Below are 18,246 nucleotides of genomic sequence, written 5' to 3' on the forward strand. Positions count from 1 at the left end.
GGAAGGGAGGAAGGAAGGAAGGGAAAGAAAGGAGGGAGGGAGGGAGGGAAGGAGGGAAGCCAGGCAGGCAGGAAGGAAGGAAGGAGGAAAGAAAGAAGGAAGGAAAACCATGGAGCCAAAAAAACCAGTTGATTATTTTGATAGGGTTGTGATTGTTAAAGGAATTCTCTTTGATCTATTAAAGTTGTATTTGTTTCTCTCTTTTATATGTGCTATACTTGACTGATCATGTTTAACACTGAAGTTAAAAATCACAATTATAAGAAAGCTTGAATGCTGAATGCTGAATATTACGGTTGCCCTTTGAAATAATGACCCTGTCTTTAATTTTTGTCTACTTATGCAGATTTTGTTGCTTATTGTGCTCCATACTTCTGAAAGGGCAACTGCTATGGGGTTTCCTAGTTTTAGAAGGTAATACTTTACTTCAGTGTGGAAGGAGCCAGAGAAGTAGACTCACGGAGATATTACAACATAATCTCATTTCCTGATTTATAAACATCTTGTTTCCCAGAGGATCATCTGGGGTCCTCATTTTGTATGTGTGTGTATGTGTGTTTTTGTTTTGTTTTGTTTTTGAGACGGAGTCTCAATCTATCGCCAGGCTGGAGTGCAATGGTGTGATCTCGGCTCACTGCAACCTCTGCCTCCTGGGTTCAAGTGACTCTCTTGCCTCAGCCTCCTGAGTAGCTGGGACTACAGGTGCACGCCACCATACCCAGCTAATTTTTGTATTTTTAGTAGAGACAGAGTTTCACCATGTTGGCCAGGATGGTCGCCATCTCTTGACCTCATGATCTGCCGACTCAGCCTCTCAAAGTGCTGGGATTACAGGCGTGAGCTACCGCGCCCAGCCCGAGGTCCTCATTTTTTAAGCAGTTATAGTATTGCTAGTATGGTTAATAAACTTTTTGCTAAATACTGAAGAATGCTTTCTCACTATAAATCACTATCAACGTGGAGCTCAAAGTTGTTCCCCAAATGCTAGAAGAATTCATGCTAGTAATTAGTAATGACCCAGTCTGGAGATCATCTCAAACCACTTGGCAAGTCTCATCTTAAGAAGATTACTTAAAGCAGGAGTTTCTCAAACTTTAAAAACTATGGGTCATTTATATGAAGAATAAGTTTTAGAAATTATTATAAAGATGTAAGGTTTCAAATGGCAACTAGTAAGGAAATAACTTTCAGAGTTTGTGGAAATTCTCATTAAGGAAAGGGCAGTAGAATAATAAGAACCTTTTACTGAGAGGGTCAAAAGGTTAGGAATTTGGGGAATTTTTAGGGAATATAATAACATTTATTTCTCTTTATTGTTGCTCTTTTTTAAGGTTAGAGAGAACAAATTAGAATATTTTCCACCTATTATATGACAACATTTTATCACTACAGACTGGCTATGACAATGAAATTCTGGGCCAGATAAAGAAATAAGAAATTGTGTATCCTCATACAAACTTAAAATATTAAAAATTCAGATAATTGATGGCTCACACCAGTAATCCCAGCTTGAGAGGCTGAGGCAAAAGGATGACTTAAGCCCAGGAGTTGAGGCTGCAGTGAGCTAGAATTGCACCACTGCACTCCAGCCTGGGTGACAGAGTGAGACCTTGTCTCTAAAAACGAAAAGAAAAAAACGCAACAATCAGAGATAATCCCATAAGGCTGTATAAACCCTTTCAACTCCACCTTTCGAAGACCAACGGAATTCAAACTGTTTTCTGTGGAACACAGTTTTTAAAACCCTGCTTTACAACATGATTGATCCAGGCCAAGCCTATGAAGACACCTTGGCCAGGGTCACCGGTGTACCCCTGGCAGTTGTGTCCCTCTGCTCTAGGGTACCAGTGGCCTCACTGGTGCCATTACCATTCTGAAACTCATGTGTAACTGGCCAGGGTACAAAACTCTAATAGGAGAGCGAAACCACAAAATTCTGAAGCTTTGAAAATCTTGAGCCAGCTTGTCCTGATTTTGAAGGACACATTGCTTATCACTCAAACGAAGATTAGATTAGCAGTGCTGCTGGCCCAATCCTGTGAGCTGTGTAGTGTGTAAATACTCCTTTCATTAGCTGGCCTATTAGAAAGCATAGCCCCTGAGAGGACTTATTTTGCCCCACCTCCTAGAAAACACCGTGACTTCATGTCGAAAGTGCCAAGGACAACTTCAGTTCTCCAGTCTCTGAGGAAATGTTTGTTTTTGTACTTGTGAGTTACGCATTTTATGGGGCAGACTGTCCTTGCTGAATTTCTTTCTGCTTTTTATTCCATCTGTTCCTCAACTCTTACAAAAGCTAGCCATACCATCTCTCTCTCTAGCTTCTGCAGTGGTAAGCCGATTGTATTTTTAGGATGACGTGTAGTTGTCATCCATCTAAATGGAAAATAGGAAATGTAGGTAATACTCTAGAACTCTGATCCTTTTATTGTCAGTTAGGCTGTGTGTTAATTGCATTTGAATGCCCTCGACATTGTTCCTAGGACCTGCTTGCTGTGAGTTTGTTGGTGAAAGGAGATGTATTGGGGTGTATTGGGGTCATGGTTCATTGCTATATTTTAGAATTATTTTTGTAATACTATGAATTACATTTGGTGATTGTTTTAATATTCTATGTTTGGTTTCTTTGCAATTTTAAAAATCTCTCTTATGAAATAGAACTTTTTAATGCTGCTGTCATGCTGACGATTTTCTAGAGTTGCAACTGAGATATACTGCACGGCCCTGTTCTGAATATGTTCCCTCCATCTTTTCAGTCATCAGAATTTGACTTGGCAAGCTACCCCAGATAACCTGTGTAATGTTTGATAGTTTAATAATAGTAATAATATTAAAATAAATGAGTTTCTCTTTGGCTAACAGCTTCTTCTTGCTCTCACTTAAAACATTGCATGGCCTTGAGATGCAGCTCAGAATTGTTCCACTGTCGGCGGGGAGGGAGGAGTGTGATGTCATGTTATTAGTAATGTACACAGCTGCTGCTTCCAAGCTGTGGGAGAGTATATTGCTGTCTTCAGTAATATTTTCTCCTATACTGAAGGCAATTATCATCATCACCAGTTACTTTGGGCTGCTAGCATGTTATCTCAATTAACCGTGAGAATAAAATAGATAGTATCACTTATGTTTAATGTGTTTGAATTTTTATTGTTCTCATTTTGAGAAACTGAGAACAAATTATTTGCAAAATATGTCCTATGGTTAGGAGAGAAAATTGAGTGTTCTCAGATTGGATAAACTAATCTAGTGTTGACATGTCATTTAGGGTTTAGATTCTGTTCTATCAACAATTCTGTGTCAGGCAGCCTCCCTGAGTCCACAGATATTAAATATTCTGTAGTCACCATCTTTACCTTTAGATGACAATACATTGAAGATAGATGACAGATAAATGTGGATATAACAATTTCAGTTCTTTAAAATTTTCAGAAAAGAAAATGATCAAATCACCTTTACTAATATGCTCCAGAATTGTTCAGAATTCCTATTACCCGTTTTTATAAATGTCTAAATCCTTTTTAGTTTAATTTAGTTTTCTATTTCCCTTCAGCCAAAGAATGACTCAGAAACACCCATGGAATATACCACTACTTGCTTGAAAACCTTTAATTTAATGAACACTTATTGATCAATCTCTGGCCTTCATATAGGACTATGAAAATATGGCGCTGCAGCCTAGATAGAAGCGCACGTGAACAAATAAGAACCATGAAGTATTGTGGGTGCTCATGTCGTCAGGGTAGCGTGGTCTCAGGACGGGGATTTAAGAGCTCCTAGGGTTTCAGTTAAACTCCCAGCTCTGCCAATTTCTAACATGTGAACATGAACAAGTTACTTAACTGCCTTACTCATTTGTTTCCTCATCTACAGAAGGAGAGTAATAGTAGTATCTTGCCCAAGGAGGTGTTCAAGAGTATTAATGAGATAGATAATGTATGCCAAGGACTTAGCCAGTGCTGGCCTCTAGTATCTGCTTTGCAGAGACACATAGTGGGACTGTGAAGTTCTTGTTAAGAAGAAGGGAAGGGGTTCAAAGTACCCCACAGAGGAGGGCAGTGTCTGGGTGGTTGCTACCCAGGGGGAAGGAAAACGATATGCCAGGCTGAGAGCATTGCATGAACAAAGGAAGAGCACCCGAATCTTCTCTTTTGAATTATTTTAGGCACTCTTCTTTCTAAGGATCCCTTTCAAAGTTATAAAAACCTGGCTTCCAAGCCACGGGCATTCCACTGTCCCAACAAAACACCTTCCTCACCTCTCCTGAAAGAGCTTGATCTATTTTGAGTCTAGAGGGGGAATTAGCTTGAATTTCCCCCTATTTGTACTTCTCAAAATCATGCCTTCTTTTTTAAAATGACAGAACTAGATTGAGTTTGGAGGCTATTGTTCACTCTGACCTCCAGCTCCTTTTCCGTTATAATTACCCAGTCAATACTCCTTCATTTCTGTTGTTCTCTTTGTTTGCACCCTCTTTTGAATGAATTACTTTGCAAAGCTTTCTATTGAATTTTGCCCTCTTTTTCCTTTTCTGTTTGTCAAGGTCATTTTAAATTTCAAACTAGCTCTCCTAACTGCCAGCCACCCCCACTCAATTGGGTATCATTGTTAAATTTGATAAGAATGTTTTTGATTTGATTCCATATTCAAGGCATTAATAAGCATGTTAAATTTAGCAGCATTCAGCCCAGTACCTAAGCCTGTGGAATTCAATTTGTTTGTGCTAATTTATTTGCATACATGATTTATGATCACCCCATCCAGACATAAAAGAAACTTGGGAAAGCATACCATGAAAATTCTGGGTAAAACAAGGGCTAAGTCATTGAATTCACTTCTGTCATGCTTTTCACTCAATTGTAGTTTGAGGGAAAAGGAAGACAATAATTTTCTTTCTGTCTCCAAAGACATTAGTATGACGGGGTTCAATACTCATTCACTGTTACAATCCATGTCCCCAGAAGCGCATGTTTGTGAGTTTCCATCCCTGACACTTAATAGCCAGTGACACTGAACAAGTCACTCATTTCCAGGAGCTTCAGTTCCCTCACTGGTATAATGGTGATCTGACTTACCACAATAAAAGGATTAGTAAGATCAAGCCAGGCTGGGGCGGGGATGGACAGGTGGGAGGGGATTCCAAAACTTGACACTGATCTCAAATAGAAAACGTAGTTTACATGTAGCATAATTCTAGACAAGATCACATGCTGTTTCTATAGCCTTAGTCCCAGGATATTTTTCTAGTTTGGGGGACTCTCTGAGGCAGGCCTGTAGGTTCTGGTGTAAGTGGAGATTGGGCCTGGAAAGCGTTAGAGAGGTCCTCTTGCATCCTGTTAGCACTTGGTTCATTTCTCAGTTCTGGGAAGACTTCAGGACAACAAATGGAAAGTCATTCATCTTATTGTCCTTATAACTTGGCTCAGACAGGAGAATCAGAAATTCCCAAGTCACACCAAGTGCTCCTCTGGTGTTGTGATTTGATAGCCCAATCCCAAACAAAGTAAGGAAGCCACACCCAAACCTTCCTCCAAAGTTAACCACAAAGATGAACCGGAATAGAGAGTGAGAGCAGGAACACAAAGATAAGCTGGAGAAGGCAGCTGGCTTGTTTGGGGCACAGCGGAGAGTCATGGATGTTATCACAGCAGCCCACCCAGGACCTGCTAGTTTTAGGGTATGTGAGATTTTTTAAATCTTACATTTAACCAGTTCTCCTTTTATAAGTGTCAAAGCATTGTGGTGTACAGCTGCCTAGTAAAAGGATTTGTAACATAGATGCATAAATGGTTCTGTCATTCAATAATATAGTCTCTTAAATAACAGGTAATGCTTCCCTGTCCCCTTCCCACCCCTCCTCACACACCCCCACTCCCCACCTCCACCCCCATGCGCCCACCCCCAGCTTTCTAAGCATTGTGGTGTACAGCTGCCTAGTAAAAGGATTTGTAACATAGATGCATAAATGGTTCTGTCATTCAATAATATAGTCTCTTAAATAACAGGTAATGCTTCCCTGTCCCCTTCCCACCCCTCCTCGCACACCCCCACTCCCCACCTCCACCCCCATGCGCCCACCCCCAGCTTTCTATTTTGTGTGTGTTTTCTTCCTTTTTCTCAATTTGGTGTCTGGCATATTCAGAAAAATACGTGGGCTCCCTCTGGTGGTCATTCCAGTGTTCATGCATGTTTAACCTTCAAGTTTTAGTTACATGGCGCAAGATGTTTGGATGAAAAGTGGAAATATTAGTAGTAAATGTTATTTTTGTTTGTAAGATTCCTAGTACTTGGAAACCACCAAAATAACCAGCTCATTCACTCATCCATCTATGCAAATGTGCACATACATAGTGTTCCATTCTCACATATTGTAGATATTTGACTTTGCTAAATGCAGCATAGTCTGATCTGCAAGTCAGTACAGAATAATTGAGTTCCAGTCCTGTAAGTTAAACAAATTTTCTCAAGGAATGAGTCTATTAATCAGCAAGTTTTTATGGAATGCTAACGGTATATTAGACCAGGCATTGTGAAAAATAATGTGTTGCTCACCATTTAAAAAAATATATGAACAAGCTTTTTAATAGTTACAATGTTATATTACTTCCTTTTGTTGTTTAAATCATATTCCCATTTTATTTTCTCCACAGAATTTTATTCTCTGGTAACATATTGTTTTCCAGGCCAGATGACTTTATCATCTGGGTTCAGCTACGATAACAAAGACTCAAACACAACAACATCTTAAATAGATTATTTTTCACTCACGTTAACTGTCCAAATATGAGCTGCCCAGGGTTAATATGGCAGCTTCATGTTGTAACGTATGTTTGTGATTGAAAGTCTCTTATGGATCACCCTCATACTGAACATTTATCAAAAATATGTACTTACATTTAAATATTTGTGTTTTGAAATCTCTCATGACCATGGGTCTTTGTTACAGTTTTTCTTCTAGATTGAGTTATGACAATAAGTAATTATATATGATCATCAAAACAAAATAAATATTTTATAAATTTCTGTACAAAATTATTAAACATTAAAGTAAATTACTATCAGAAATGCATCACTGGGTGACTTGGCAAGTGTTTTAACAAATGAATTATTTTAAAAAGTCAATTTATGTACCTTTAGGAAATAGCAGTTTCATTCTTCTTCTCTGTTTTTATGTATGTAAGCACTGGGAAAACTCATTCACAAAAATAGGAAGCTGGGGATGGAAGTAGTTTTAAATAACAGTGTTACTAAATTCTTTGAGTCCCAGGAAACTCGTGTGTACTTCATGGAAAGCTAGAGATGATGGTGAAGTTGCAGTGGAGGGGTGGAAAGTGTTGCATTCTAGATGGATTTTTGGAAATAGAGTCCATAGGATTTTCTGATGAATTAAATATGAGGTAAGAGAGAAGGGACTCAAGAGTGACTTCAAGGTTTTTGGCCTGAACACGTGGAAGGATGCAACTGCCATCAACTGAGGAAGGGAAGGATGAGGGTAGAGTCAGTTTGGAAACCTGGTTTGAAGGTCCCTGTACTGGGCAGTATCCAAGAATGAAGTGTAATTAGACTTTTGCACTGTACCTGGGTCCAGTCAATAGCTAATAATGATAAACATTAGATTAGAGAGTGATAATGAGATAGATGGTAAGGATTTGCACTGAGTAGGACATGCCTGGGGCATGAATGAAATTAAAATGTGTCTGAAAAAAATGAAATAATGAGACATAAATCAGCAAGAATTTTATCAGGTTTGTTTTGGCCCTCTATTATATGTTACAGATTTAAGATCATTTATGTTTATAAGTTAACTCTGTATATGATTTCAGGTGTCACCTTTTAAATTAATAAAAGGTTGATATATGTAATATTTCAAGTAAAAACAGCTAAGTGAACCAGGCTAACAAAGCATTATTTAATAGACATCCTCAGGGACCTAATTTAATGAATAGGTAGAGGGATGTTATTTGTAACTTAGCTCACAAATTATTTCTATATGAATAGGTGACTTTGAATGGCTATGGTCTGCTTGAAACAATTTATTCTCTTAATTAGTTTAATCATTCTTTTTACAGTTTCTTACACTATTAAATGGGTTAATAATCCCCTTTTTCCTTGAGTAAATTAATTTTTCTAGCCTAGTCACAAATTTCTAATTAATAAAGTTTGAAGGAGTAAGGTAATTTTGTAATAGTAGAAAGAATAACTATATTTTATTTAATCCTTTTTGTTTTGTTTTGCTTTGTTTCGCTTTTTTGAGACAGAGTCTTGTTCTGTTGCCCAGGCTGGAGTGCAATGGTGCAATCTCGGCTCACTGCAACCTCCACCTCCTGGATTCAAGCAATTCCCCTGCCTCAACCTCCTGAGTAGCTTGGATTATAGGCTCCCACCACCATGCCCAGCTAATTTTTGTATTTTTTAGTAGAGATTGGGTTTCACCACGTTGGTCAGACTGGTCTGGAACTCCTGACCTCAGGTGATCCATCTGCCTTGGCCTCCCAAAGTGCTGGGATTACAGGTGTGAGCCACCGTGCCCAGCCCTATTTAATCCTTTTTATATTAACTAACATTTTTTAAGTTTCTACTATGTGCCATGTAGACTCTGGATATACAAAGTCCAGAAAGTCCAATGCAATGAATTATTGACTTCAAAGAACAAACCACCTAATGGGGGAGAGAGATAGGTAAACAGATCATTATTTCAGAATGTGATACTGAGAGAGATTGGAGTTAAGTACCAAAACACCAAAATACACACTCTAAGAGCCTTGTCACCCGAACCGGAAGGATTTCTGAGACAACAGTGTTTCATTTCATCTGTTATGGTTGCAGTAAAAAAAAGAAAGAAAAAAAAAGTTTCATTTTTCACCCCCCACCCCAACATTCTCCCTCTTCACTAGGCTACAGAATTATTAGGTTACTATATAACTCCAGACTTCTAAGTTACAGGTGGCAGAAACCTGGATCAAGCCACCTTGAAAGCAAACAAGAGACCAGGGGCGGTAGCTCACACCTGTAATCCTAGCACTTTGGGAGGCTGAGGTGGGAGGGTCACTTGAGCCCGGGAGCTCGAGACCATCCTGGGCAACATGGTGAGACCCTGTCACTACAAAAAATACGAAAATTAACCAGGCGTGGTGGCATGCATCTGTAGTCCAAGCTACTCAGGAGACTGTGGTGGTAGGATGTCAAGCTTGAGCCTGAGGGGCAAAGGCTGCAGTGAGCCAAGTTGGTACCATCACGCTCCAGCCTGGGTGACAGAGCCAGACCCTGCCTCAAAAAAACCAAACAAGAGAGGAAACTGGGGGCTCACAGTGGAGCCGGGCTTGGGCTGATGGGAGCTGAGGGCTCGACCTCTTATTGCTTCTTCCCTAGCCTAGAAACATGGCAACCGACAGCTCCTGGTTCCTCCCCAGCAGCCACAATGAGAGAGCATAGGGGAAGGACTCTGGCTGGCCTATGGTGGGCCACGTGACCCCTCCATCCCCACTCTGAGCCAGTGTAGGTGGGATACATAGCTCTGTTGATGGGAGGGTCTGTGCCCAGAAGGAGGAGGAATGATGGGAAGTGGGAACTGTTCATCGCTCCTCCCCAGTGATGTGCATTCCGCTGACTGCCAAAAAAGCCCTGCCCCCTTCAATTGATGTACTCAAATAACATCATAATGCAATCAATATCTCATTTCAGGCTAGTCTTCATGCCTTGTTTATGAACAAGTTGGACAGATGCACTTATGAGAATAATGTTAACATCACATTTTGCAGTAGCTGTGATTGCAATGAGCATTGTGCTTTAGAATGTCCATGCATTCCATTCAATCAGAATCAAATTTTCTTTTGCACCGTCTTCTTAACATATATGATGTGGAGATTAACAAGGTTTGATCTTAAGTCTTTTGAGCTACTTAGATGTGGGTGCTCCAATAGTACACGACTTAAGCAATCTCATTTTTCCTAGAATATTACAGGAATTGTTCCTTTTTAATCTACATTTTAAGTCTTTAAAGTCTGTGAGCCAAATTTACATTCAGATAAGTCATTGATGTTTATATTTGGTGCCTGAAAGGAGGTGTTTCTGCCAAGAGTCTAAAATGAAGTCTAGCATGACAGTGGATTTTTAAAAATAATGGTTATCTCTTTCTGATCATAAATATAATACTTATGTTGAATATTTGGAAAAATCAGTGTTCTTAAAAATCTTCCTCATGCCTGTAATCCTAGCACTTTGGGAGGCCGAGGTGGGCGGGTTGCCTGAGCTCAGGAGTTCAAGATCAGCCTGGACAACATGGTGAAACCTGTCTCTACTAAAGTACAAAAAATTATCTGGGCATGGCGGTGTGTGCCTGTAGTCCCAGCTACTCGGGAGGCTGAGGCAGAAGAATAACTTGAACCCGGGAGGCAGAGGTTGTAGTGAGCTGAGATTGCACCACTGCACTCCAGCCTGGGCAACAAGTGAGACTCCATCCCCCCCAGAAAAAACTTCTGAAAATGCTGCCTCCCAGAGCTCTGTGTGTTTGTATAGTTAACATACAGAAAAATGTATACAAATAGAAACAAAATTTAGTTTACACTATATATATATAGTTTCATATTCTTCCTTTTTCAATTAAATTTTTAAAGGATTTTAAAAATTAGTTAACATTGTCTCAACCATAATGTAGAACGAATTTCCTCTGCAATAATTTTTTATTTTTTATTTTTGGCAATAATTTTTTAAATAGCTATTTGTATCATGTCAAAGTTACTTTTCACACCATCCCAGTCCCATTTCTGGAATTATTTTTGTTGCATTGCTGTTGCTCTTCCTTCATTCCTGATGTTCTTAGTTCTCCTCTGGTATCATTTCTCTTCTGTCTGAAGAACTTTTTAAGAAATTATTTTAAGGCAGTTGTGACAGCTATGAATTCTAAATTTTTTCTCATCTGAGAGAATCTTTAATTTGTCTTTATTTATAAGGATATTTTCTTAATGAACAAATATTGATTCATTATCACCAACTAAAGTTCATAGTTTAAGGCTGGATGTGGTAGCTCACACCTGTAATCCCAGCACTTTGGGAGGCCAAGGATCACTTGAGACCAAGGGTTCAAGACCAGACTGGACAACACAGTGAGACTCCTCTCTCTGCAAAAAAAAAAAAATCTTTTTAAATTAGCCAGGCATGGTGGTACCTGCTTGTAGTCCTACCTACTTGGGAGACTAAGGTAGGAGGATCACTTGAGCCCAGGAATTTGAGGCTGCTGTGAATTGTGATTATGCCACGGTACTCCGGCCTGGGCAGCAGAGCAAGACCCTGTCTCTTAAAGAAAAAAAGTCCATAGTCTATTTAGATTTCCCTCAATTTTCCCTAATATCCTTTTTCTATTCTAAAATGCTATCCAGGACGCCACTTCACGTTCAGTTGCCAGGTCTCCTTAGGCTCCTTTTGGCTATCCATTTCTCAGTCTTTCCTTGTTTTGGATGACTGACAGTTTTAAGGGATATAGGTCGGGTATTTGGTAGAATGTCCCTCTATTGGGATTTGTCTAATGTTTTTCTCAATATTAGACTGGGGCTAGGGGTTTGGGGAAGACCATATTTTCATCACACCATATCAAGAATATATACTATTAGTATGACATATCACTGTTGATGTTGATCTTGATCATCTGGCTGAGGTAGTGTCTGCAAGTTTCTCCACTGTAAAGTCACTCTCCCACAACTCCTGCCCTGCTTTCCATACTGAACTCTTTGGAAGGAAGTCATTGTGCACACAGCCCACACTTAAGGAGCAAGGAGCTAGGCTCCAGCTTCTTGATAGCAGAATAGCTACATTGTTTGGAATTCCTCTGTGTGGGGGATTTGTCTCCTTTCCCATGTTGATTGGTTTATGCTGTCATTTTGTATATCACTGTGCACTCATGGATATTTATTTTATAGTTTGGCTTATAATCCACTACTACCATATTAATTGTATTGCTCAAATTGTTCCAGCTTTGGCCACTGGGAGCTCTTTCCTCTGGCTCCTGTATTCCTTTGACACACTCCCATCACTATGCTTTGTTTTATTTTGTTTTGTCGAGCACTGCCTTACCTGTGGCACAACGAGTTGCATGTATATTCTCTGCTCTAGTCTGAGGCAGCCATTTTGCCAAGGATTCTTGGTTCCTTTGATGAAAGAATGGTGTTAACAAGAGCTTGGTGCTAGGCGCGCTGTTGCTACTAGGATATCTTAAGCCATGTCATCTGACATAGCAAGGAAATATATGTGTGCAGCCTAACCTGTGCATGTACACATATCTGTAAGTACACACACATACACACTACACAGACAACCATCTGTATCTATGTTTGGCTAAGCATGACTTCATACTGATTTCTCCAACTCTAATCCATTACCACATGGATCATTCTACTCCTTTCTCCTTGCCTCTTTGTAACTTCCCACTCTCAACAGTGAGAAATTTGGCTTGTACCATCTGCCATCTATTTATTTAACTGTCTAACTCTCATATACATTTACAGTGGTTTAAACTGTTTGCCTGGGCCCCCATGGGAAACAAATGTTATCAAGTAGAATAGAGTACTGTGTGCAGTGTCCTTGCCTTCTGTCTGTCACGCTCTACTCATTTCTTAAGTCAGCACCTTCCCCACCTGCCTCTGCTCTGCCACTCCCTTCATTGAAGTTATTTCATACATTTATTATAAAATTATTTTGTCACAGTATGCATTCCATCCTGGGATACCCTAACCTTCTAAATGATGTTTAAAATGTGCACATACTAGGTTTTTTCTCCTTGTGCTGTAAAGTTGTATGAGTTTTGACAGATGTGTAGTGTCATGTATCTACCATTACAGTATCATACAGAATAGTTTGACTGCCCTAAACAATTCCCTGTGCTTTACCTATTTAATCCTCCGTGTCTGAAGCCATAGAAACCACAATTTGTTTGCTCTTGATAAAGTTTTGCCTTTTCCAACCTGTCATATAAATAACATCATGCGGCATGTAGCTTTTCACTTAGCAATATGCACTTAAGATTCAATGTCCTTGCATTACTTGATAGTTTATTTCCTTTAACACTGAATAGTGTTGCATTACATAAATGTACTACAGTTTATTTATTTATTCTTCTGTTGAAGGACATCTTGGCTGCTTTCATTTTTTGACAATTATGAGTAAAAGTGCTATGAATATTTGTGGGCAGATTTTGTGTGGACATAAGTTTTCAAATCAGTTGGGTAATTCTTACGAGCACAATTGCTAGATTGTGTGGTAACACTATATTTAGCTTTGTAAGAAACTGCCAAACTGTCTTCCAAAGTGGTTGTACCATTTTGTTTTCCCACTAGCAGTGAATGAGAGTTACTTTGTTCTGTGTCCTTGCCAGCTTGGTATTGTCAGTTTTTTTAAAGCCATTCTAATAGATGTGTAGTGGTATCTCATTCTTGTTTTAATTTCCATTTCCCTAATGACAGATGATATTGAATATCTTTTCGTATGCTGTTTGCCATCTGTCTTCTTTGTCGAGGTATCTTTTGCCCATTTAAAAAAATTGCTTCTTTTCTTATTGTTTGAAGAATTCTTTGTATATTTTGGATACAAGTCCTTTATCAGATATGAGTTTTGCAGTCCAGTCTGTGGTTTCACTTTTCATCTTAATAGTGTCCTTAGCAGAGAAGAAGTTTTTAATTTCAGTCAAGTCTAACATCCATTTTTTTTTCTTTCATGGATTATGCTTTTGTTGTTGTATCTAACTTATCACCAAACTAAATGTCATTTAGATTTTCCCCTATATTTGCTTCTAGAAATTTTATAGTTTTGTGTTTTACATTTAGGCTTATAATCATTTCTGAGGTACAGATGTGCATATAAGGCATAAGGTCTGTGTGTAGATTCACTTTTTTAGCATATGGGCATCCAGTTTTTCCAGCTCCATTCATTGAAAAGACTGTCTTCTCTCCATTGAATTGTCTTTGTTCGTTTTTAAAAGATCAGTTGACTGTGTCTGTTTTTGGACTTCATATTCTGTTCCATTCATCTACATGTCTGTTCATTCTCCAATATTTCACTGTCTTAATTGCTAGCTTTATTATAATTCTCAGACTTTCCTTGTTTTTGAGAACCATGACAGTTTTAAGAGATACTGGTCAGGCATTTTGTAGAATGTCCCTCACTTGGAATTTGTCTAATGTTTTTCTCAAGATTAGACTAGGATTATGGATTTTGGGGAGAAGACCATCAAGTTCTACTGTTTTCATTACATCATATCAAGAATTCCTACTATGAGAATATATATTATTATTGAAATTAGGTAGCATGAGTCCTCCACCTTTTTCTTCTGTGTTGTGTTGACTATTTGATACAGTTTGGATGTTTGTCCTTGCCCATCTCTCATGTTGAATTGTAATCCCCAATGCTGGAGGTGAGGTCTGGTAGGAGGTGATTGGATCATGGGGGCAGATTCTTCATGGCTTGGTGCTGTCTTGGTCATAGTGAGTTCTCATGAGATCAGATTGTTTAAAGGTGTGGCACCTCCCCGCAACTCTCTGTCCCTTGTTCCTACTTTTTCCATGTGAAGTGCCTGCTCCCACTTCACCTTCCACCATGAGTAAAAGCTCCCTGAGGACTCTGCATAAGCAGATGCCGCTGTGTTTCCTGTACAGCCTACAGAACTGTTCAACCTCTTTTCTTGTAAATTACCCAGTATCAGGTATTTCTTTATAGCAATGCCAGAACAGCATAATACAGTATTCTGTCTAGGTCCTCTACCTTTCCAGTAATTGCAGATATTCATATATCTATGAAATAGATTCCTGGGATTTCAGTTGGGATTCATTGGGTCTATAGATCAAGCTGAGAATAACTGACATCTTAACAGTATTGAGTCTGGTAATTTATGAACATGGCATATGTCTCTATTTAGATGTTCATTGATTTTCTTTGTCAGTGTTTCATAGTTACCTGTATATATGCCCTGTACGTGTTTTGTTAGATTAATACAAAGTACTTTATTTTGGAGGGATGATGTTCTAAGAGGTATTTTATTATTTCAAATTCCAATTGTTCATTGCTGATATAGGGAAAAACAATTGGTATTTTGTACATCACCTTGTATCCTCTGACCTTATACTTGCTTATTAGTTCCAGGAGTTCTTTGGAACTTTCTACATAGACAATCATGTCATCTGCAAGTAAAGACAGATTGATTTCTTCCTGTTCAATCTGTGTGCTTTTCCTTTTTTTCTCTCATCTTGTTGCACAAGGTGGGACTTTCCAGTATGATATTCAATAGGAATGGGAAGAAAGAATACTCTTGCTATTAGGTTTTTAATGTAATAATTTTTATCATATTTCTTAAATCTTCCATGAAGCATTATTTGTAATGGTGGCAAAATATTCCTTAATTCTGGTGCAGTTTCATTTATTTTAACCATTTGTATACTGTTGTATACTTTGGTTGTTTCTAATTTCACTATTATTTAGTTTTATTATTTTCTCAATAAAGATGAAAAATATTCACTTCATGAAGTTACTGTGAAAAATAAATAACATAATCCATGGAAAGTTCTTATTGCCATGTCTGACAAAAAGTAAGCACTTGATAAAATGCTTTTTTGATTATCATTATTAAGGCTTTTGAAAAATCAATGATTAGGAGAGTTAGGGTAGAACCTGTGTTTATGGGCAGAGATTTCTCTTTACACTTTCTGAGGAAGCCGTATTATGGCAGTACATTCATAGCAGTAAACCAGCAAGGAGACTACAAGCTGACTGCTTGAGCTCAATGCTGGCCCTGCCACTTCTGAGCTATGTGGCCTTGAGCAAGTTACTTAAACTAAGACTCAGATTCATCATCTGAAAAATGGGTTGGTAATAATAGAATCTACTTCCTCACTTCGTCCTGAGGATTAAATAAGAACACACATATAAAGTTCACACAGCACAGTACCTGAGACTTAGTATGCTCTCAACAAGTATTTTTTTTATTATAAACAAGATAAAATTGATTCATCTCATTTATATATCTGGTCATATATTCTTTTAATGGTGCTTTGCAGTTTTCAGAGAGTTTAATTGACAAATAATAATTACAGATCTTTATGGAGTATGATGTGATATTTTGATATATGTATACAATGTGGAATGATTAAATCAAGCTAATTAACATATGTCTTTTTTGATGAGACATTTGAAATTTACTCTCTTAGCAATCTTAAAATACACAATAGGTTGGTGCAAAAGTAATTGCGGTTTTTGTCATTAAAAGTAATAACAAAAACCGTAATTACTTTTGCACCACAATTACCTAATATTAACTGGAGTCATCGTGTTCTGCTGTCTCAAAAACTTCTGGTAATATATTTTTAAATTATCTTAGCTCAAATTGAGAACCACCATCTGCTTTCTTCCTCTCTAAGATGAAAGGGCCACTTTAATATTTTGCTAAAGGAGACAGCATTTTGCTGCTCCCCTTTTCCTAATGGATGTCTGCCTTTAATGAGCCTTTATTGTTTCAACAACTCCATTTAGCCATGCTATACGCCAAGTGCCTCAACACTGGAGTACCAGTGGAATAAGACAAACATGGTCCTCCTGCTTAGATCTTAGAGTCTGGTGTAAAAAAAAAAAAAAAAGTCAGTAACCAAGTAATTACAACTGTAATGTGTGTTACCAAAGGGAAGTGCAGAATGCTCTGTCACAGCATGGTCCAGCAAAAATAGGATGCAAGATACATGTGTAATTTAAGATTTTCTAATTGCTACATTTTAAGAAAGTAAACAGAGGTAAAATTAATTTTAATAATGTATTTTTATTTAACCTAACACATCCAAAATATTCTCATTTCAACATATAACCGATATATGAATAAAACATGTTACTGATATATTTTTCATTCTTCTTCTTGTTCTCCATCGTCATACTTGGGCACGTGTTTACACACTTACATCTCACTTCAGACTCGCTGTGTTTCAAGGGTGCAGAGGTCACATCTGGCTGGTGGCCACTGCACTGGACACTGCAGCTTCAGAAGTGTGTATTAGAGGGCTTGGGAAGAACTGTCTGAGGAGGGTACACTTTGGTGTGGCTTGAAGGATGAAGAAGTCAGGAAAAGGGAGGGGAACACACGTTTTAGGCAGGGGGAACAGATTGGGCAAAACCTCCAAAACAAAAGCATTTGGCATATTTGAGAAGCTAAAAACCATTCTGGACAATAGGAACAAGGGAGCCACTGAGGCTGGAGAGGCAGGCAGAAGTGACGTTCTGAAGGGACTTTAAAGCAGTGGTAAGGAGTTTGGATTTGTTCCGAGAAGAATGGGGAGGCACTGTGTTTAACTAGAAAAATGACATGATCAGATTGGCTCTTTTTAGAGAATCGCCTTTACTTTAGGGGAAGGTAAGCAAGGACACTTTCCTCAGAGGGCAGCAGACAGTAGTGCACATGGTTAACCAGAGAGTTCCTATCCCAGAGCTGCCAGTTTCCTCATCTGTGAAATGGGAATAATGAGAGCTCATCAAAGGGTTGTTATTAGTATTCAACAGATAACTGATGTGATGCACTTAGCACACAGCATTTGATAAATGTTTGTTCTTATCCTTGCCTGGGCCTGGAATAGTCTCTTATAGGAGAAATCCACAAACCTTCCTTTGTCTTCAGAACATACTTCAAATCTTTGGCTTCCCTGCCTCTGGATTCCTATGCTGAAGCACGCTAAACAAATGAGATGAGAATGGAATGGCTTCCCCTACCTCACAACCCAAAATCAGACAAAACCCTTTCACTGTCTTGCCTTTCACCCGCTGTTTTTGCTTGCATATGCATTTGCTTCCGTAACCTGAGAACGGTTGTTGCATGAACCATATCCTCTCAGAGTTCTCTCTGTTCTATATCTTCATAAAGGTTCCCAACTTATTCTTTAAAAATATGGTAAGATCACAAGGTTAACCTCCTAATGATAATTAGAGAGAAATAGTTCTCCAAATGGCTACTGGAGTAAGAAAATGCAATGATATTACCAGCTAATAATAGATCAATTATTTATGGTATTTGCAATCACCTGAGGCATTTTACTTATGAAATTTTAAAATAAAAACACTTAATACATAGATTAAATTTCATGGAACAGGTTTTCCTCACTTCTAGCCACAAACATGGGAACATCTCAGGCTGCCCGCTGCTCCTTCCTTCCGTCTGTTCTTGGTAAATGCACCCTTGGTAAATGCAGGCTGCCAGTCTGCATCCTGGGAGGAGCCACGCTGTAGGAAAAAAGAAGG

The 18,246-nt window shown here is 38.6% G+C and overlaps 1 protein-coding gene across 5 annotated transcripts in view; it reads left to right on the forward strand.

Annotated features, from left to right (window-relative positions):
- LOC105514542 (rap guanine nucleotide exchange factor 4) overlaps positions 1 to 18,246 on the forward strand; it is a 233,895-nt gene that overhangs the window by 107,378 nt on the left and 108,271 nt on the right. The window contains exon 1 of one of the 5 annotated variants that reach the window (XM_011945964.1): positions 2,197 to 2,332. The exons of the other annotated variants lie outside the window; for them this stretch is intronic. The gene's annotated coding sequence lies outside the window, so the exon portion shown is untranslated. Of the gene's footprint in view, positions 1 to 2,196; positions 2,333 to 18,246 lie in introns of those variants that run through there. 5 annotated transcript variants of the gene reach the window in all.

This window comes from Colobus angolensis, unplaced genomic scaffold (assembly GCF_000951035.1).
Source record: "Colobus angolensis palliatus isolate OR3802 unplaced genomic scaffold, Cang.pa_1.0 Scaffold247, whole genome shotgun sequence".
Lineage (NCBI taxonomy): Eukaryota > Metazoa > Chordata > Mammalia > Primates > Cercopithecidae > Colobus > Colobus angolensis.